The sequence below is a fragment of the Myotis brandtii genome, unplaced genomic scaffold, assembly GCF_000412655.1.
Source record: "Myotis brandtii unplaced genomic scaffold, ASM41265v1 scaffold506, whole genome shotgun sequence".
Taxonomy (NCBI): Eukaryota; Metazoa; Chordata; class Mammalia; order Chiroptera; family Vespertilionidae; genus Myotis; species Myotis brandtii.
The window spans coordinates 1,446,559-1,469,418 of NW_005369287.1; the positions used below are offsets into that span (position 1 = coordinate 1,446,559).

Consider the following 22,860-nt stretch of genomic DNA (forward strand, 5'->3'; position numbering starts at 1 on the left):
AAAGCAGAAGGAAAAGAGAAAGAGTCTTTCTCCAACTGTTGCACGGATATCGCCCTGCGCTTCTGAGTCAGGAGGTGGTACTGGTGTTCGGCGGCGCCTTCAGGATGACTCAAAAATGATTTGCAAGTTTTCACCGTAGACACACTTTTCTAGGGTTAAGGAACCGGTGCACTCGAGGGGCAAACATCAATTTAAGAGGCAACCATTCAGTATAAACATAGGACCTAGGCTGGACAATAGACCTTTCAGGGCCAGAAAAAAACTGGCTACAAACTGACAGCGACTTGATTCAAAGCATGAGCCCTCTGCCCAGCTGGTGCCTGAGCCCTCTGCCCAGAGCCCGGGGAAAGGAGTCTCTGGCAGCAGCTCTGGCCCTGCACGCTGCTGCTCCAGGCTCACAATGGACCACGGCGCCGGACCAGGCTCTGGAGATGGCTTGTCCAAGTTCAAGCCTGTTTGTGATTTCTTTCTTTTTCTCTGACCCCTGCCTGACACTTCCCTTTCTGATGGGCTGCGGTCAGAAGAGGCTCATGAATAATTTAGCACTGACTTTCTCCTTGGTTTCTTTTTTTTAAGATGTGAGCAAAATAAAGGAGGAAAGAGAGAGGGAGAGAGGGAGAGGGAGAAAGAGAGAGAAAGAGAGAGAGAGAACGGGAAGGAGAAAGGAAAAAGAAAAGGAGAGAAAAAGACACTGTAGCCTAGAAAGTCAGCTTTTTTTCACAAACATTCCACAGCAATGCCGGTTCTGTTCCCAGTGGGGACAATGGTAATTAGTATTGGACAAATCCGTGTTTGGATACATTTCCTGGGGAGTGTTTAATTACCATTTGCTAATTCAGTATCTTGATTTCCGGCAGGCTATAGGAAATATGAGAAACAGCGAAACCACGGCAATTTCTGTTGCAAATTTGCTAAGAGCCACCATGACTGGACAGATGGTAGCTAATGATATCCTTAAAAAACACTGGCTCCTTTGGCAAAGGATTGTGGGAATGAAAAGGGGACCCAGTCTCCTAAAGGCAGGTGGTTTGGGTCTGTGAGTGACTCGTGAGGCATGCTTTTGGGTCCGGGGAGGTTGTGGGCTGTCCCCTCCAGTGCCCTGTGACTGACTTCTCTTCTTTCCTTGAAACTGGGTATGCATGTAGTTGACAAAAGAAAAAGTTCTGTTTCCCGACGGCAAACAGCTTGTTTCTCAGTGTACGGGGGAGGGGGAGGAGATGGGACTTCTGTTGCCCTAACTTTCTTTCAGAGCTTTTCAATAAAAATCAGAGCGTGATCAGATTTCACATGGAAAATGGAATGAACACGTTGGGTTCAATTTCACAAACGAGAAGCCAGTTGAGTCCCTAATACAGATCCCTGTCAGTTCTGTTTACATTGTGTGAACTGTGCAATGCAAACAGGCGCATTTATGTAACAATAATAAAACACACACACACACACACACACACACACACACAAAACCCACAGGTGAGATGACAGCCAAACGAACGACTTAGTAAATCCGAGATGACAGCCAAACGACAAGACTTCTTACCTTTGGCACAGAATTCCTGCTGTAGGTCTCGGTGACTTCACTAGTGGCTTCTGTCTTTCTGCACCGGGAAAATCCACGCAGATCAGAGGCAAGCGGAGTCCCATGTCCCCATTAACAGTGCGGAAGGCCCATGGCCATGCGACTCCCTCACACAGTGTGACACATCGTCAACCTGAAAAGAGATGGAAAGTCAGTGCCGAGAATGGCAGTGAGCATGGCAGGGTGAAGGGCGAGAGGGACAGGACCCGGGTCCTAACACTAATGACCGGCTCCCAGCGCAATCCCGTTCACAGCTTGCTCCAGCTCCACCTGTCTCAAGCTGCCTGCTTCTCCTCTAATGAAGGCTCCAGCCGGCTGTTCAAGTCAGCGCGGCACCCACGCAAGGAGCTAAAATTAACAATTGCATTATGCACTGAAGATTACTCACTTCAATTTTAACCTTTTTTAGTGAAATCTCTCACTTTATATTAAAACAACAACAGAAAAAAGGCCACTCAAGCGCGTGTGTTCGCCTCAATGAGAATCCAGATCACCTGTGAGCAAAAGTCTTGCCTCCTCTTTGAAAGCCAAACCTTGGTCTTCATTACAGATCCCGATCCTTTCCCTCACTGTTGGTTCTGGGACTCCTTCCTTTATGAAAGTTTTCCCAGTGGAGTGCAGGCAAAGATTTCGATTCTGCGGAGGCATTCTCTATCCGGTGAAGGACCAAGAGCACCCTCCCCAGGGCACGGGCAGAGAGAGCTCTCTCCGCTTGCAGTTTGGGAAGAGGCATCCCTGATATGCCTGTTGCAGGGCAAATGCAGCCTCTGCGGACCCCTCCCTCCCCAGCAGGACTGCCGCCGCCAGCTGGGCATTCTGTTTGACAGCAAAGACACGCTGTCAGAGGGAGTCCACAGATTTGCAGACTCTGAGCCTGTTGAACACTACCCATGCTCGAACTCACGTGCGCTTTCTTTTTCTCATCACTCCTACAGGAGCCCAGGCAAAGACGGCGTGAATGCAAACAGAGAGACGGAGCCCTCAGAACACTTGCCAAAACCAGGCTGTCTCTGCCGCCTGCCTTTCGCTGCAATTCCACTCTGCTGCATACCTGCTAATTCCAACAGCATGCACGCCTCTCCCATCGTATATCCATCTTCGAGAACAATAACTGCATCTCCACTAGTTAATCTGAAGTCCAGAAACCCTCTTGCCTCCCTCCCTGGTCCCTCGCCTCCCAAGTTCAGATGAGCACAGGTGGTTCCTCACTGGATTTCACTGCGGCTATGTTAACAACATATTGGGTTACAACGCCATTTGTTGTGCAAGAGAAAAACAACTTTTGAAAATGCAATCGCTTCTACAGGCAATCATTTCTAGCTTTATGCGTGTTTCATTAAAACGGATAATTTGGCTTTGAAATAATGTTTCTTTTTTTGGTTAGAAATTATACAGCTTCTTGAGAGAGAAGCGAACATTCATTTAGGACAAAAATGATTCGTTCATCAACAGTCATTTTAATTTTTCAATTTGATCAGCTTCACCATGGCTACTTTGACTAACACTCAAATTAAATAGTAGTCAACATGGCTTAAAATCAGAATCTGTTTAAGTAACCAGCCATTATCAATTGTCTTGGAATAGACACCACATGTTTTTTTTAATTCTGTTTCCATTTCCCAAAGAAAATGAAGTGATCCACAATCAACATCACCTTTTGCCTCCTTTCTCTGATGCTCATATTTGAACAGTGGCCTTTAATCCAACAGGTGAATGGCAGTGCGTTTTTCAAATCTAAACCTAGTCGCATGATTCCAGTCCCAGTAGGTGGATGCAAGATATACTTCTTCCCATGAAGAAACAGAACAAACTGATATCCACTGAAACCAACTCAAGGCGTGAACAGCCTGGATATACTGGTATGTGTGTGCGTAATTACCAGGACACGTTTTGAAATAGCACTGAGCTCTGAAGCCAGCGAGGTATTATTCTTGCATGCCTGAATCATAAAGTCATCATCTACCAGGATAAAAGTGAATATGGGCATATGGGAATGAGCAGAGAGTAACATATGGATCACAAATATTTTTGTAACTGATTAAAATTGTTCTCTTTGCTAAGAAAGCAGTGCCAGGAATTCAACTCTACTCCCAGCTTTCTGTTCACCAAACTAACCCAACTCTTCTAATGCCATTTCATCTTAAACTGTTCCCATTTCTCCCATTTTCACAAAGAAGCAAAACTATCTTTAACAAATACCTTTAATCCAACATTTAGTTCATAGATATCCTGGCCAAATTTCAATTGTTATAGAGGGGTGGAGGAAGAAAAAGAAGACACTATACATAAAATCAAAGGTACTGCAGTTCTTTCAATGAAAGTAATATTTTAACCATAATTTAAAGCAGTGATTTTTCAACCGTTTTCATTTCATTGCACACATAAACTGATCACTAAAATTCTGCGACACACCAAAAAATATATTTTTTGCTGATCTGACAAAAAACAAACAAAACAATGCCCCTTACGAAATAGTCAGGTATTGCATGTTTAAAAAATTCTTGTGATGCACCCATTGAAAGTCTCTGATTTAGAGGATGGTATTTAGTCAAGGTAGTTAATCATTTGCAAAACAATTGTTCAAAAGTGCTTGCAGCTATTTAAATGAGGAAACTAAGTAAAATCATTACCATTTCACCTTATATTTTTGCTGTTTCTTATTTCCTCATCTTAGTTTAGAGTTGAAAATAGTAGCATTTATGGGGTTGTGGGGATGAGAAAAAGAGGGAGAGAGGAGAAAAGTACAATGCAAAATATCAAATATTCTGTCTTTCATCACCACCAACAAAATAGATGTGTTCTTTTCCTTTCTCTCTCTCTCTCTCTCTCTCTCTCTCTCTCTCTCTCTCTCCCTTTCCCTCTCTCTCTCCCTCTCCCTCTCTCTGCATGTGTGGCATATATTAATCTCTGGGCTGTCATGTGGAGAAAGAAAGATCAAACTTGATTCAGATTCCAACAGTAATTTAGTTCTCAGGGGATAGCTGAAATGGGAAATTAAAGTTGAATTCTATTAGCATGTTGGAAGGGTCACTTTTCTCATTTTTTTTTTTTACTAAAAGTTAACACAGGACGACTAATCTTATCCCAAGGCAGTATTGGTACTTTGTGATGAAACAGCATAACCAAGATTTAATCATTTGAATGACTGAAATGTTTCCCTGCTATGCACTGTTCATTCTTGTTCTAGCTGGTCACAGTTCTTCAAATGTAAACCACTTGCAAATTGTGGTGATATTAGTGATTTGCCAATTTGCCACATGTGATGATATTTAAGAGCTGCACCACTTTATAAACCTAAAGACATCCTATTCTCCAAACAGTATTCTGCTAAAGCTTTTAAAAAGATTAGAGATGTGTAAGGTAAAAAGCAAAAGAACCAAACAAAGTAATTGGAAATGCAATTCTTTCAGAAATAAGAGCAACCATACTATGAACAATGTACAAACTAATCTCATCAGCAAGTTTGAGAAAATTTCCCCAGGTGACAAAAAAATCAATAAGAAATTTTCAGATAGATTTATTTTCCCAAAGAAACTGTTCTTCAATACAGGTACAAGTAACACTCAAAGAGGAGCTCTACCCTTTAGTTAAACTCATTTTGGTCAACCCAACGCACAGGCATTCTATTACATTATTAAGCCTTGGTGTTGCTACAAAAGTTAGAACTAAGGGGGAAAAGCCTACTTTTAAAAACACAGAACCCAGTAATTCCACTTCTAAATATATACCCAAAATAATTAAGACACTCGAACAGATGTATGTATACTAATGTTTATAGCAGCATTATTCATAATGACCAAGAAATGAAAACAACCCAAGTGTCCATCAACAGATGAATGGATAAACAAAATATGGTATTTGCATACAATGAAATATTACTAAACCTTAAAAAAGGAATGAAATTCTGATACATGCTTCAATATGGATGGACTTTAAAAACATTATGCTTAGTGAAATAGTCCAGAAACAGAGGAACAAATATTATATGAGTCCACTTATATGAGGAACCTAGAATAGGCAAATTCATAAAGACAAAGTAAAATAGAGATTACGAGGGGCCGGAGGTAGGGAAGAAAAGAGTTATTGTTTAATTGGTATGGAGTTTTTGTTGGGGATGATAAAAAAAAGTTGGGGGTGTAGATGTGGTGATAGTTACACAACATTATGAAAATATTTAACGCCACTGAATTGTACATTTCCGAATGCTAAGGTGGTAAATATCATATTATGTATATTTGATCACAATAAGAAACCTAGAAAAAAAACACTTTTATCTTCCTGAATACGATATAAATTAGGGATAAGAAAATCAGTATACATACAAACAGATCAAAGGCAGAAATGATAGGACTACTTTACAAAATTTCCCCTGCTATATTGAGAACACATACTTGTAAAGACAAGTTTTATGCATGTAACCTGCCCAGGTTTGTCTCTGGCTCTAACAGATACACAATACATGGGACCCTCAGTAATCTCATCCTCGTTTTATCCGTCTCATCTTTTATGATTCAATAAGCTTTGCCGTTTAATCATCCAATGTGGAAATTGCAAGAATAAAAAGGTGATGTTCAGAAAACCTTCCACTGCATCTCTCCCAGAGTCAATGTGTGTATGACCAACGTGTTCTCATCCACAAAAGATAACAGACACCATTTCTAACTAAAAAATACAACATGATCAATTTTGATGCCCGGAGCTTACTCTAGGCAGAGTGCTGCTGCCCTACAAACCTCAGGATGCCAATAACCTGGGAGAGAGGGCTGGATGTGAGAGAGCAGCTGACCAGCAGCTTTGTCCCATCACTGCCCTCCCCCCTTTTTTTGCATAGTTTTTTTTTATTTTTATTGCAGATAAGGAGAATCTGCAATAGAATCCATGCCACAGGGAACAGGGCCAATGGCCCTGCTGCCATGTTAGAATATAAATCAAATAATCTGAGAGAGCATTGAGGATTTTTAAAAAATATATTTTTATTAATTTCAGAGAGGAAGGGAGAAGGAGAAGAAGAGATAGATACATCAATGATGAGAGAGAATCATTGATTAGCTGCCTCCTGCCTGCCCCCCACTGGGGATCAAGACAGCAACCCTGGCATGTGTCCCTGATCAGAATCGAACCCAGGACCCTTCAGTCCGCAGGCCGATGCTCTAGCCACTGAGCCAAACTGGCTAGGGCTGAGAATGGTTTTGGTTCAACTATGTGACCACTGGGACTAGCTCCAGGATTTTTAAATAGCCTCAACTTTCACAACCCCCGCAGGCTGATCACTACCTCATATATCCTACCTCATTCTACTAAGAATCTAGGCATGACTTGTCCATACACAGGGTAGTCTCATCAACCTCCAGATTGTTGCAAACTTAAAATAACAACAAAAAACACAGTGCAAGTACACACGGAACCGTAGCTTTGCAGAGAACCTTGAAATCAGCTAGTGTAGCTAACATTAAATCCAGTGACTTGGACAAGATTTACAACCAGATAGTGACAAAGCTGCCCCAAATCTTTTCATTTTGATTAGGGGTCAGAGCTCATTTTAATACACTGTAGTCCTCTACTGACGGCTCTATTAGAAATTGACCAGGCTCACCTAATCTATGCAATCAATCCCCAGGATATTGCAAGAGAGCCCCACACGTTGCTTTTCACTGGACCACTATCTTCCTCTCTCACGGCCAGCAAACACTGCACAGAGGCTGCACACACACACCTTCTGGTGTATGTTTCTTCTCTGATTTTATCTTTAAAATCATATGGACCCATCTGGGTTTCTAGACAATATGTTCGGTCTTTCTCTGTGAAAAATCCAGAAAGCCCATAAACCATAAATAGCTATCAGAATGTCCTAAAGTTACCTGCTGGCTACTACCCACGTTCCTTCCTCCACCTCCAGACCCCACAGTGCCCATCTTTCCAGAGCCCACACAGGAATTCACAGCCCTGCATGATTTCCAGGTAAAGTGTACCTGGGGTTGCAGAAAGGCATTTGGAACAATTAGACTCTCTCCTGGTGCCAGAATATATGTAGCATTTAGAAATGGCTGTCCTCTAATCCTCAAGAGAAATGCCGGGATTTCAGATATGTGAAGTAGCCTCCACATTCCAACTGTAGCCAAAACGAAATTTTCCAGGAACGTAAATAACACTGCAGGCATCTTGTTGATAATAATTCCATATGACTTTGTTGAAACAAAAATGTTCCGAAATAGCTCTTCCAGGCATCCCACCGAGTGATGTACTTATTGTAAATATCCCCTCAATGTCCCTGTACTGTGACCTCCTGTGACCAGCAACACTATTTTTAGGCATGGGAGGGACCATCAACTGAAATGATACTTTTGCTCGAACCTTATTAATCTCACGGATTCATTCAGTTCATTCCTGTTCAAACAATATTTTAAAATTTCCTCTTGACCTGGACACCAAAAATATAATCCGCTATTTATTTTCAGATACTTATATTGGCAACACCTTGTCATGGAATGAGGATTTATCACAAAACGCATGTTTTCAACTCTGGCTTAAAGGATTAAAAATGATTTTTAAAAATCATCATGGAGAGAAAAGGCACTTCTAAAGGCGGGGGGTGGGTATTAATTATATTCATCACATTTGACATGAACTCTTTCTTCCTTCCTTCCTACAAGACGTGAAAGAGGCATCTGCCATTTCAAAAACAATGAAACTTCACAAACGCGATGCTGTTATAGGTGCAAGAGTGGGGGCGAAATGTTTGAGTTATTCAAACCCTTTCTTGCAGAAAAGAGGAAAGGAAGAGACATCCAGATGAAATGAATAAAAGTGAAGATGAATTGGTAAATTATTATTCTGTCAGATTTTTGAAATGTGATAAAATTTATGGCTCCCCCCCCCCCATATCTAAATTAGGGAAATAAGAGGTTCCCCTGCTATGATGTCTTTATTTTCTCTCCCGTCAGTGCTTGGTATTTGGTCCGACAGCATACAAATATTTCACGCCTTCATACTGCCTTTGCAGAATTATTGTTAGAGATCATTACCGACCCTAATCAAAAGGAATCAATGCAGGTTTAAATTACCCACAATGACCTCAGCTCTTCTTCCCACCACCCCCCCCACCCCGGCCCCAACAGTAGGCGAATGAAAGGTTTTCCAGAGAAGCAAAGAAATCGAGGAAGCAAAGGCACTTCCCCAAAATGAAAAGCCAACATTTGGGTCTAAAGGCTCTATGACCATAGGAGGTGTGTTCCCCAGAGGGAGAGAGAAATTTAGCAGACATGGATGTATGCTGCCATCCCAAGTACAGCATGTGGAATGTCAAGAGCCACAGGAACAAAGGGAGTTTCTAGTTAAGCAGAGTAGCTCTGAGCTACCACTGTGTACTAACATACTGATATTGCTATTACTTCAAGATGCAACAACCACACTAATCCATGTTTTTATTGAGTATTTACTATGATGTGGGTAATTTTGGGCTGAGTCTCTTGCGTTGATTTTTACATTTTATCCTTAATATCCACCACACCAGTCATTCCTAGCCTACAGGGGGGAAGACGACAAGCCGGCTGCCTGCGTGTCCTGTCTCTTTAGTGTTAAGTCAGCTGGCTGCTGGCTCCTTCAGTTCCTGGATCTCGGGTCTTAGCAATGCCTATGAATCATTCTTTCACAAGGCTTAATTAAAACTTGAACCAAATGATAAAATTCGCTCTCCTCCCACTATTGTATAAGCTACGCCATGACAGAGATTGTTGCCTGTATAGTATACCTGGGTGTTAGCCCCCGTGTTGAGGACAGTGTCTGGCACCTAGGAGGATCCGATGACTCACTGAACAAAAGGAGGCTCCAAACTCTAACTGGATACCAATCCGTGAGGGCTGGTGACTTTCCTGCTTTTTGTCCACCCAAAAAAGCAAGGCATCTAATGACTCAGAGACCTATATACCAATGGCAAGGGTTGAGGGAAAACCCATGACATGCTTCTGGATGGACGGGTCTCAAGAAGGTTTTGGTCTGGCTGAGCTCGGTGAGAGGGGGCCTCTCCATTGGGAGATGGAGAGCTGAAGCTGACTTATTGAGCACCTACTGTGTGGCCTTCTGGGTAGGATATGATTGAAAGAGATGGTGCTGGCCCTGATGGGGCTGCCAATCTCACTAGAGAATTCAACAGACAAAGGGATTTGAGAACAAAGAGATCAGGGGACTAAGCATCTGTGCAAACAATACACACCACTGCTCCCCTTCCACTTAGGTTTTCTTAAGTCGTGTGCTCTCAGAGGCTAATTCTGAAAGTCATCTGAAGGGAACTAGTAGATATAATTAAGAGAAAATGAACAATGGGAAAGACATTTTCACTAAAGACAAAAGAAGGGTGCGGAACCCTTGAACTAAAGACACACACGCAGGTGAGTTTCTTCAGGCTGTTGGTAGTTTCTGAGTTTTTCTGAGTAGGTGATCACATGAATCAAATGCATGGTATGTGGTAATAAAACTATATGACCAGACATCTAGGCCTTGCTCACACTTCCAGGCGATATATATTGTGCCTCTCATTTGTCCCCAACTCTACTCCTTATAGTTACTGCATGAAGCTTCTTCCGAGTGCTCACTCCATCTGGGTTCTCACCCAAGTGTCCTCTTCCCTCTGGATGAAGTGCCACCCACTTCAGGTACCATAGTGCTCGTATGTGCCCCCTCTGCCCCTCCTTTCATGCAGGAGCCTTTCCCCCTGTTCTGAATTTCCTCATTCTCTTGTCTAACGTAGTGCTACACAAAGTTACAGATCGACACCCTGCAAATGCAGTCATGAACATGCAAAAGCTACTGAGCTGAGATCACTTTTGCTGGAGAACAAAAGAGCTCAATAAATAATTCCTGCTATCCTCAGACTTCCTGAAAGGAGATGCACTTGAAATATAGGAGAGATGAATTCATCTGATGTCGGTGTGGTTTTTGTTCGAATGGGTAGCAACATTGCATTGGAATTGTTCCTCACCACAATTAAATCTCTACACAGCCTCCTTAAAGGGGAGAAAGAGTTTGTCAAAGTACTTCCAAGATGCCTCCTTTCCTTGGAGAGGGGGAAAGCAACCAGGGAGGAAAAGGAGCTATGTGTCTGCAGAGAGAGAACTTACAGAGACTCGGGTAGAACCAGGGTGCTATAAAGTAAATAAAAGCTAATATGCAAAACAAAATCTCTAAGCCTTTTCTGCTCAGCCACCAAGGGTTTTGCTTGTGTTTGGATCTTGCTTTAATTTTCAATGTTCTAAGGAAATGTTCCTGATGACCAAGGTGGGCACTAGTCTAAATTCTCTGGACAGAGGGCACTTGGGCCAGTCTATCTTGGACCACTGATAGTACTCAACACACAGTAGAAATAGATCCAAACCAGCTTGCTGAAGGGAGAAATGGATACACTCTTGGGAGGGAGACGTTTTCAGGAACCTTACAACATATTGGGGGTGTGGAGTCTGTGTTTGCAGTGTCCAGGGCTCAACCACAAAGTAATTTCCTACTTAAGATATAGGAACTGGTGTGCGCCTCGTTGTGTTGGGCACTATTCCAGGTCTGGGCCATCTGTGGCCATGCTCAGTGGATCCCAGATGCCCTGCTTGGAAAGTAACCTAAAATGAGCATGTGGCTGGCCATTTGAAAGAGAGAATCCGTAGTTTAAAGTTGTCTGGCCTGCCGCCATTCAATGTCAGAATTGGAATCACATAACTGTTCTCTGCCTCCAAAGGCAGGCCAGGCACGATGATGTACACCCCATGTCCCTGACCTCGGGTAAAGCTCCATTAAAACAAACATTCTTGCTTGAAGGGGCGGCTAAAGAATTAGTTTTCATTCAAGACTACAAGCAATTCAATAAATCTTTAAAAATAATAAAGAAAGAAATGTAAGGGGGAAAAACCCAAGATGGCAATAGTAAGATCTTAGCTTCCATCATTATTTTAAATGTAAATGGGTTAAATCTCCCAATAAAAAACCACGGAATTGCTGAATGGATAAAATAAAAACATGATTTAACCATTAAAAAACAAAGACTACAAGCATGATGCAGGCGAATGCCTCCCGCTTTGATGGGTTCTCCTGCTTGGGTGCTCCTTGTTCCAAGCCTCCAAGACCCTTTAATCCTGAAAAACCCGGGTCAAGGAAAATGGGTGTATATTTTTTATAATTCTCTATATTTTTAAATATTGATCCATCTTGTTAGTCTTATAATAGTGTGAGCTGATGTAAGCTCTGTGAGTTGTTAGAACCTGCGAAAGCTAGCAGGAGCTGAAGAAAGGAATAAAAGAGGTTGTCAAACCATTCTATATGAAGGGACTGAAAGAAACTATTGATGAAATTCAGGAGATCCTTGGCCAGTCTCGACTTAGGTGATGGGAAATGTTGGCCTGAATGGTGTGATTGCTGTCAAAGGAAAGGGGATACTACATTGTGTGCAAGAATTCCCTGGGGTTCCTGATGGTGAAGTTGAAGAGTTGGTGTCCATTTTATTCACGGATTCTATAATGAATACCCAAGCTAAGGCAATGGGAGTGAGATTAGCTTTGCACATGTGTGGTGTGATCAGAACAAAACAGTCTTGAAGCACACTTGCTTCTCAGAGACTTCAAAAAAAGAAAACGATACGTGGACCTGGTGCAAGCTGACATTGTCAGAAGAAAGTCATGAAGCTAAAGCACCTAGTTTGATGTGTCAAATGTGCAAGCTAGCACTTAAAAATCAAATGGGATGTACGTAGTAACCCTGCAACAAAGTAGGACACCCCAAACCCTGGAGGGGGGCTGGGAATTTGGTATTGCACCAAAGAATGGAAACATGAATGCCGTTATTAAAGTTTGCTAGAGTGTAACCTAGGCTACAGATATGGAAATGGCCAGGCTGAAAATATCTGGGGAAAGAATCAAATTTATGTTTTAATGTATCACAGAAATGAAATATCTGTCAATCTTACATAATATGCAATTGTCAGCTTTTCAGCTGCTAGCTTATTTGTGATACTTTCAAAATTTTAAACATAGATAAGCAAGGAGAAAGCAGTAGTTACATTCGTAACATACAGCAATACATGCTCAGAAGTGAACTCTTTTGTTGAATATGGCCTCCTTAATAAAAATTTCAAGGTGTAAACACGGGGAAAATTATACAGTGAGAAAAATTCATACTCATAATGATAATTTAGGAAGAAATGGGGGAAGGGAGGGAGGGAGGCAGGCTGATCAGCTAGCTCAATTGTCAACAAAACCCACAAAACCTGGCAAAGTTAATATGTGAAAGTGGAACATGATGTATTTGTAGCAGTTCATGAGGAAGCCTGCAACAAAATTTAATTTTCACAAATAGATTTAAAACTAGAAAGACGAATAAAAAAAGCTACTCACTCATTATTATTAGCATCTAAGCAGAGACAGGATTATTCATCATTATAGATAAATAGTATATTCAGAATAGCATTTCCCTGCATTTATTAAAGTACAGTGTGCAGGAAAATGTGTTCTATACTTCGAATGAGAACACATTTTTACTGAAAAAATAAAAGAAGAATATAAGGGAGGTAAAGAACACGACGGGATTTGTTACCTCTCAAAAGTCATGTACATGATGCCCTGACCGGTTTGGCTCAGTGAATAGAGCATCGGCCTGCGGACTCAAGGGTCCCAGGTTCGATTCCGGTCAAGGGCATGTACCTTGGTTGCGGGCACATCCCCAGTAGGGGGTGTGCAGGAGGCAACTGATCGATGTTTCTCTCTCATCGATGTTTCTGGCTCTCTATCCTTCTCCCTTCCTCTCTGTAAAAAATCAATAAAATATATTTTAAAAAAAAAAAGTCATGTACATGAAAATAAGTAATCTGAATTTCTAAGTACCAAAGAATACTAAGCATGTTAGCGTGAATGACTACTTTTAGCCTCACAAAGCATTGCTAGTATTGTGATTTAAATATTAAGAATTAAGATAGATATAGATAGAGATATATATATATCTACAGAGAGAGACAACGTGTGTATCATTTGTGCAATCCCAGGTCTTTGAAATCCTCTGTGGTCCAAAACTAACCTTATAATCTAGCAGGTGGTGTTCAATCCTGGGCACGCTGGCTCCCTGCTGGCAACTCTGTGGCCTGACCATCCCTAGGGGGGGTCTGGGCATGCCCACAGGTGCCTATTCCAGGTCAGCTCACTGTTTTTCGAAACTTCAGGGGCTCCAGCAGGAGTGTGGGGAGAATAACGTAGGAGCAGAAAACAAAGCTACTTCCTCCCTCTACTGGGGATCCACGGGGCTCACCAACCTGCCAAACTTAAGGGGACTCTGAAAAAAAAAAACACCAAAAAAAACAAATGCTGCCTATATACATTGTCCCCATCTGCTGTATCATTTCTGCAGGAATTCAGTCAGCCAATTTTGGAAGATTTCTGTTAAAAAAAAAAAAAAACAACTGCTCTGGTCATAAGCCAAACCCACTTTATGACCTGCCTTTCTCGAGGCACCCACCACCTGGATGAGTGGTGTGGGCTGTGGTGCAGATTGTGTGTCCTGGCAACATTACTCAAAACTGGCTGGGAACTTTAGGAAGCTTCCTCTTAGAGGGAAGGATGATGCAGCGTTTTTACCGATTTTATTTTCTTCAAGTTCTATAGGCAAATCAGGAGTAAATTTATTCTGTTTGTTGATTTTCTCTTCTCCTTAAAACTTACAACTGAATTTTGGGGGCAGATCATTTTGAAAGATAATTGCAGCCTTTTCTTGAAATAAACACTGGGGCAAAAATTTGTTTTCTGACCGACAGTAATAAGCTATCGGTGTTATGTTCACCATGGCCAATACAAAGTGTAGTCTCTGACCATCTTAACATAACCTCTCTATAGATACACATTCATTTTCATTCTCTCTCTCTCTCTCTCTCTCTTTCTCTCCTGGAATATATATTAATGATGCAATTAATACAATGTTTATTAGAAGTAATACATGCAGCTTCCCCCCCTTTAGGCTCCCCCCTTTTTCCTTTTCTTGGTTTAGTAGAGATAATGCTCCTGCAAAAATGAATACTTTTATATTTAGGCCCACTCCTTGCCAAAAATGGGAAAACAAAGTAAAAAATGATAGAGGTGCCCCAGTCACCATTAGCGGTCCCCGCCCGCCATAATCTCAGCACATAAAGCTCTGCCTCTTAAAAACCGGGGTCTATTCCAGAATGGGGATGCTGTCAAAAATGCCTGCTCCACTGCTAGCTTCCAGGGTGTGCTATCCGGGGGTGGGAGCTGGGGGTGGCTGTATCCGTGCCATTCAAAATGTCATGATGAATTAAGTTGTTCTGCATTGCGATTTCCCACTTCAGACTAAATTGCATTTTTCTTTAATTAACTACAAAGCATCTTTCAAGTTTTATATGCAAATCAGGAGTAAATGGAATACCTTTTCATTTGTCCTATGTGCTCTTAGTAAGTTCCCTGGTAGAAATAGGGGTATTGTCTCCTCTTGCAATCCAGCACCTCTCCAAAACGCATGGGAAGTATGCGGAGCTGCACCCGAAGTCCAGCTTCCAACAGCCATTGCAACAAAGGCTGTCACTTCTTTAGGGAGAATCTGTAAACTGTGCTTCTCTTTCTCCCGTAAGTTCTTTAAAAACAGGATATCCTCATTTTTGTTTTATGAAACACATGGCATTTGGTAATGGTTTGAAGAAGCAATGATTTAGTGAATTAATATATAAATTTAACAAGTCATGAGGTTGTGGTGCCTATTCATAAGGCAAAACCGCCGAGGCCTCACTTCCAAACTAGCAATTACTTTCTCATTAGCATTATCACTGCCACAAATCACATTGGTAAATAAAACTGCTTTTACTATAAATGCAATCGGAGATGTTACATAAAGTGAAACGCTAATGTAAACAGAACCAATTTAAAGCAATTCCAATACACTTAGAGCAGTGGTTCTCAACCTTCTGGCCCTTTAAATACAGTTCCTCAAGTTGTGACCCAACCATAAAATTATTTTCGTTGCTACTTCATGACTGTAATGTTGCTACTGTTATGAATCGTCATGTAAATATCTGATATGCAGGATGGTCTTAGGCGACCCCTGTGAAAGGGTCGTTTGACCGCCAAAGGGGTCGCGACCCACAGGTTGAGAACCGCTGACTTAGAGGCTAGTCACTCTGTGCCTGGCTTTATTTTGATTAAAAAAAACAACAACAAAAAAACAGAGGATAAAAGGATCAACCCTTAAATGTCCTCTTTTTGGAGCAGAGGAAACTGAGTCACAGAGACATGAAACTGCACAGCCAACTTTTCACTCTAGGAAAGGGTGGGGCCAGCGTTCAAATTCTGACAGACTGGTCCCAGGACTTGAACTTTAACCACCACACTTTGGAACGAGCCAGGATAACAGTCACTACATGCCTGGCCATAAATAACGAAGGCATGCCAACGTGATGCCAGGGGCAATGCATGGCATGGAACCACAGGGGACAGCTGAGGGTGCCTGCCTACTCCAGGGTTCCTAATTCTTCTCAAACAAATCTCTTTTACTTTTATAATCAGAAAAAGTAAGCATAGAGAAGAGACCAAAAAATAATAAATAAGTTCAAAGTGGCCATTTGCAGTGCTAATTGCCCCGTGAAACATGTTTGTGCTTCCAATGCAATTACCCATTTAATCAGAAAACATGAAGGTAAAGACAAGGCCAAGAACCATTAATAAGCCAAGAGTAAAGAATAAGCACATCGAATCAAATGTGCAATAAAAGGAAGGAAGTCTCTGAAACTGCATGTTTTAAATGGCAAAGATAGAGCAAAAGGAAAACGCCCCGCATCCAAGCCAAACGATTTAATAAAAAAACAAACAAAACTATTGTATAATGCCAAAGCAATCTCAAGATTAGTTATGTGAATACTGAAGTTATCATACAATATGCTTGTTTCATGCTCGGGATAAATATCACAATGAAAACAACTAAAATGTCTTAAAAACAAAGTCAAGAATAATTCCATGTCAGGCTGGGCTAAAATTTCTCAAGAACTTAAGGATCTTTTTTTAATGGGGCCACTGACTTGAATACTGTGTTCTGAGCTTACTTCTCTCTATAAGGAGTCAACTGAAAAGTTTCAGGGAAAATTAACAGTTTGTGGGGTGACCCTATATAACTTCATGACAAGAAATGCGATTCCCTTCTGCGTAGTAGGTTTGGGTTCCGGGGAGGACACATGTGTGATATCTGTGATCATTATAGCATTCTTCAGACTATTTATTAACCCCATGTGTGTTTATGGCTTTTAAACAGCTCCTGCCTGCAGCCTCTGTTCTTGGGGGGCACAGTTGGCGCTAAGGGTCTGAGAAGATGGCAAGGGCCAGTTGAACTATTCCACCAAGAGTGATGATCTGGGGATTTTTAAAACCACAGCACACATCGTGATCTTTCCTTTAAGAACTGAACAGAGGATAAATGGAATACCTTTTCATTTGTCCTATGTGCTCTTAGTAAGTTCCCTGGTAGAAACAGGGGTACAAATTTGATCAGAATACAGTCCGTCTTTCCAGGAGGACCCAGACTTAAGGGGAAAGCTGGATTGTTTAAAAATTGGGTGGAGCTCATTAAATGTCTCTTCACCAATAGCAGCGCTTTTACATAAGAGGAAAGTTTCATGAACTCATGTGATGTTTACCCAGAGAATTTTTTTCTGCTTGTTTCTCAAATATAGGGAGTAACAGAATCCTCAATGTTTAAAATGATCTCTCACCTCCCAGTGAATATCCTTACCTACATAAGACAACTGTATGGTAAGCCATTTTAAAAGACCTACCAACTAGTGCAATGTAGAAACAGATGCATAGATGTGTACATTTTGACTGTGTATATTTTTCAGAGGGCCCATGTACAGCATTTTGCCCAGAACTTGCCACTTACTTTAAGTTCTTTACTTCTCCCATAAAAACAAGATCTTATAATCTGATCTGAAAATGTATGCTCTTCAGTTGTCATATTAGAGAAAGGAAGAAACACAAAATTAGGCTAAGGGCAATGATGATGTCCAAAATCAATCACATGTCTATGCTTATAAAGGCCACAGGACACGTGCATTCTGATTTAGGATCGTATCCTCACCTAGATTTTTTAAACTAATTCATTTAAGATATTCAAATCCACTGATACCTAAAGAGTGAAACTCTAATACTATTTTCACTGACCTAAAAATTTCATGAAATTTGAATGTCAAAGAAGTGTCACTTAAATTAGCCGCCTCTCCCCTCTGCTCCCCCCCGCCCCCACACACACACACAAAGAGCAGGTGGGTTAAGTCGCTCAGAATGTGCAAGTGACACTCCTCCCAGGCCCCTCCCCAAATGCCAGATCAGGCCACACTGCAGCCTGGACTTGGTTCCAGCTCTGAGAACAGAGTAGCAGCTGCTGGGAGTTGGCTGCAGCTCAAGTCTCAGCTGTATTCTTGGCCTCCTGCCTCCTCCAGGCACTTACCAGGGGCGTGTGACCAAGGAAACAGCTGAGCCCCCACCTCCAAGAGGAAATGCAACCGCCGCAACCCCCACTGCCACCTGCTCTGAGGCCAAACAACCAACAAATTCCTGCTCACTTGAGTGGCAGGGGGTAGCGTGGACTGCTGATTCACTCCCAGGCATGCCAGGCTGTTCTGCCCAGGACGGAGCCCGGGCAAAGCCTAACAGCGCTGGGGTGTCATCCTGACCGCTTTGGCAGACCCACTTGGGGACTCGAACTTGCAAAGGACTCAGAAATGGTTTTGATGTTCAAGCCCACAGGGAGGGTTCTAATCAGATCCCCGACACTGCTTCAGACAGCCTTTGTAGAATTTCCCTAAGATACCCCGTTCCTAAACAGACATGTTGATTTGTGATCTACACTGGGCTGAAGGTGGCAGGTCACTTCCACGTTCATCAATTGCCAGGAGGCCCCTCACTACAACATCGTTATGAGAATGAAGTCGATGTCCTGAACCTCTCTTGGCCTGTGCCCTTCTTGGGTGCCATGGAGCCTGGAGACAGCCTCAGGCATCAGCACACATTCCAAGTTCAAATCCCGCTTTCAAGCCTGAGCTGTGGAGCCGGGACAGTGGAAATGTGAGTGGACGGCCGGGCACTGCTCCACAGGTGTATGGGGGTAGATATGTCCCTTCCCAGAACTGGGCCTCTGACAGCTTCTACTGCACTCACGTCAGCACTATTAAGAGACGGCCCTGACTTCACACGTTGTGAAATCTCACCCTACTCTGAGGACACACCTGTGTGATCCGTCTCAGGTCAACAGGGGAGGCTATGGTTTAAGCTGGTCAACATTCCTCTGGAAAGAGGAGGGCAGAGGATTGACATTCCGTGCGTGATGCATCCCTGGGGGTTTGTTCCTCAATGACCTCTACTTGTGCGAGTTTGGAAAATTTCCAGCATAAAAAGATTACTGTGGAACCCTTTCTCTGGGATTAAATAGTCTTCAGATACTAAGACTATGCAGCAAAACTGGGCTTCAGTCTAGAGGGGAGATGCACTGATTTGTAGGTGATCGATTATTGTTTCCAGGGAGAATGAGAGAGGTTTGAAAACCTCTTATAGGCCTCAGTGTCTTTGACAACGACTGACCTGTGTCTACTTAAGGCTTTTCTCCCTGTGAGTGACTCATGGCAGTTTTTATTCAACACAGATGTGGGCACTCAGATGCACGATGCTCTCTGTTCTAGGGCATCATGGGGTTAAGATTTTTGCCTTTCTGGTACACACAGTTCCCTCTTCAAGGAAGGACTGTTGTCTCTTGAGGAATTATTTCAGCTGTGAGGGCTGAGTCCCCAGGGCAACACTCTTTCTAAGGGCAGTCCACATCCAGTAACTGGTGGAGGGGGGAGTTTAAGGCCTGGCCGTTTCTTCCTCAGCAAGACACTCTGGAGGCCATTCTAGACAAGAGCTCCCCACAGGGCTGGCCAAGGCTGTTCTCATCCTTTGGCCTGGACTGGCCTGCTCCCTCTGCCTACTCCTGCTCCCTTTCCTGCCTATCACGGTGTTCGTGCCAATAACACTCCTCAGTAAACATCCTGCACACTCAACGCCGTATTAGAGTCTGCTTCCCAGAACCCTACCTGGGGCATCTCAGGACATCCCTTGGGAAGGTCGCAATTGCATTGCGTTGGTTTTAAAACCCAGGTTAAAAACCACTGCTTGGCTTAAGACCCTTACTAGCTCCTCTAAATCACCTTCTCTCGTCCCTGGCACCTCATTACTGATCCAAATCTTGCACTATTTATAAAGGTGATTAAGCTTGTACATTCACTATGCACTTATATATCATTCATTTCTGAGTTATTGGTTCTTATGGGATCACATATTCAATCTGGTCAATTATTTAAAAAATCTATGATTCTTCCCAAAGTTGTGAATTCTCACCTCTACATGAAATCTATTCTATCCTATTGTTTACCTCCTACTCTCAGAGGCCTCTAATAGGTTACAGAATCCTCTAATCTCAAATCAAATGTATGTCTACTTATAGGTACTTCTGAAAGTTATATCCTTAAATGTAATTTCAAAACCATCAGCAACTAGCACCATGCCTGGCACACAGCAGGCATTCAAAATATCATGCTAACGTATTAGTTAATGCCTATAAAATGTTAAGCAGCTTATACAAATGATCAAATTTACTCCCTCTCAATGACTAACAGTTAGAGGTCACTGGTTCCATTACACAGATGGGATGACTGAGACTCAGTGAGGCCAGGAAACTTGCCCAAGATCACACAAGTTAAAAGTCACTTTCACCCAGGACATTTTATTGTTGTCCACCTAAACTACTCTTCTGGCAGGACATATAATAAGGTTAATTTTAAAATTCACCTTAAATGTTTAAAATTTAAGGTTATTTTTAAATAACCTTACATTTTATTTTTAAAATTTTATAGCTGACCATAAGAAATTTGTAAGTGTTCTTGTTTCTCTGTGCTACTCCATGCAGAGCAGATGCGTTATACGCATGAGCACTTCAAATATTCTAATAAAGGAGCAGTCTAAACAATTGTAATAGTAACTAACACTTACATTGTGCTCCTACGTGCTGAGCAGTGGTCCATGAACTGTACCAGTAAGGACTCACAAGTCACTTTTTCTCTTTCCTTCTGTATGTTTCTTGTTCACCCTTTCTCTTTGTGGACAGGCCTGGGGGAGGTGAAGGCTTAGCAGCATGGATCCTTAATTAGTCTCATAAGCACAGCTCAATTACTGATTTTCCTACTATGACAATGAATCAATAAGAGAACGTTAAATCACATTTGATATTTGATGTTTTGCAAAGCTGAGATGACTTGTATCTAAATTGGTATAAGTAAGATATTTGGTCTCTTAGAGGGCCCAGCTTTCACTGTCCAGACAGTCCACCTGTGTGTGACATATGTGTACTCAGGCCTGTGAATGCCCTTGGAGTTGATGAGCAATCAACTAAGAGCAAGGCATTCTCTTAGGAACTGTGAGAGGTATAAAGACAGGCATGGTCCAGCATCTGCCTTCTAAACATTTACAAGCTTCCAAAAATGAGGAGTTGCTCAGTTTTCCAAGGACTTATCTTCTCTGTTTTTCAGTAAGCACAGGGCGTCCCCCCAAAACGTATACACACTTTGAATAATTATTAATCCCAATGGGTTAAATCTGAAAAGAAAGAAACATCAATTGAGCTGTAAGCTGTAAAGGGTGTATATATTTGGGGGACATCCACTATGTTAATCAGTGAATTCCAAATGCATCCTCATAGGGTAGTTCACTAATTTTTAAGGGAAAAAGTTAGACTAGATAATTCTTTATTCAAAGAAATTCCAATAAGATGAACAGAATGGTATCCTTCAAATAAGAAAGAAAATATTTACTCAAAATCCTCAGTTGAGAGTTAATAATCCTCCATTTGCATCTGACAATTGCCCATCAAGAAGTGAACTTTAAGAATGAAGTTTGTCATTACCTTGACCTGTTGTTACACACACTGAAGGCGGGAGTAACCTTCCACTCACCCTGCCCAAGAGCCCAAGTATGGCTCTCTCCTTCCAGACCTTTCTCCAGGGCTGGGACAAGCAAGGGTCAGAAAAGAGGGCACAAGTTATAGCCGGTGGCAAGGATGGTTTGGAAGGACAAAGGACCAAGGTGGCAGTGGGAATGTGCACTGAGGGTGTGTGTGCAGGGGGCAGACACAGAGGCAGTGCAGGTCAGCTCAGAGCCGGAAGGGTCAGACCACTGTCAAAAGCTGAAGCTGAGAACAAACACAGATGTGATAGAGCAACCATCCTTGCTCATCGTTCAGAGCATGAATGCACCAGTCCCCTGTGTCCCCCTGGAGGAATTAAAAAGAACTATTTAATTGTAAACATTTCAAAGAACCTTCAGTAATTTAGAAGCGAATGAAACCACCTCTTTCACTGAACCCGGTCAAAGGGAACAAAAAAGTCCAAGTCCTTAACCTGAGAATCCCCGAGAAGGATGCCAGGAGGGCTTGTCGGGGCTAGAACACTGGTCTGGTCCTTGGCACTGTGTCTCATGCTCTCCCTGCGCCAGCAGATGGTGCAATGCACACCTGTGACACTTGTCACAGAACAGCTCTCTGATATGTTTATTACGAGAACTTACATGAATCTTCACGCATCCAGGCGTCATCAAGTACCCACCTGTTTCCTGACTAAGCTGCCCCTGAATAGCATGGTGTGTCTGGTATAAAGCAGGAAGCCCCACCGTCAGCTAGGACCACGCCCCAGCCACCTCCACGCTCCAACGGATTCTTCTTTTAGAGAAACCCATTATACAGCATGTGAGGGATCACGGCTTTGAACCAAAAAGATGAATCAAAAGTCACATCTTCCCTGATGGAAGATGACTTGGGATGGTGAACACACAATACAGTGTACAGATGATATGTTGTAAAACCTGAAACTTGTATAATTTTGTTAACCAGTGTCACTCCAATGAATTCCATAAAAAAGGAAAAAGAAGTCCCATCTTCTCTAACAAATCCATGGCCATCTCCCCACTCCTACAGTCTGTTCTTCCTCTGTGCCCACACCGGCCTCTAGCAGGGCACACACTTCCATTTCAGCCCTTATCATAGGATCCTGACGTTATCTGAGAGTCGGGCTCTAAGTTCCCCAATGGCAGGGACTATGCCTCGCTTATCTCTGGGTTGCTAGGAACCACCAGGGACATAACAGGAAGTCAATAAATGTTTCTAAAAAGGGAAATGTCTTCCAATCATCTTAACCAGGAAAACTGTACTCCTTTTTCAATTATTTAAAATATTAACTGTTTATTATTTAT

General features: G+C 42.3%; 1 protein-coding gene across 1 annotated transcript in view; it reads right to left on the reverse strand.

Annotated features, from left to right (window-relative positions):
* Positions 1-22,860, reverse strand: part of ARPP21 (cAMP-regulated phosphoprotein, 21kDa) — a 152,870-nt gene that overhangs the window by 101,193 nt on the left and 28,817 nt on the right. Inside the window, exon 2 of the mRNA XM_014548377.1 lies at positions 1,538-1,709. The gene's annotated coding sequence lies outside the window, so the exon portion shown is untranslated. The remainder of the gene's footprint in view (positions 1-1,537; positions 1,710-22,860) is intronic.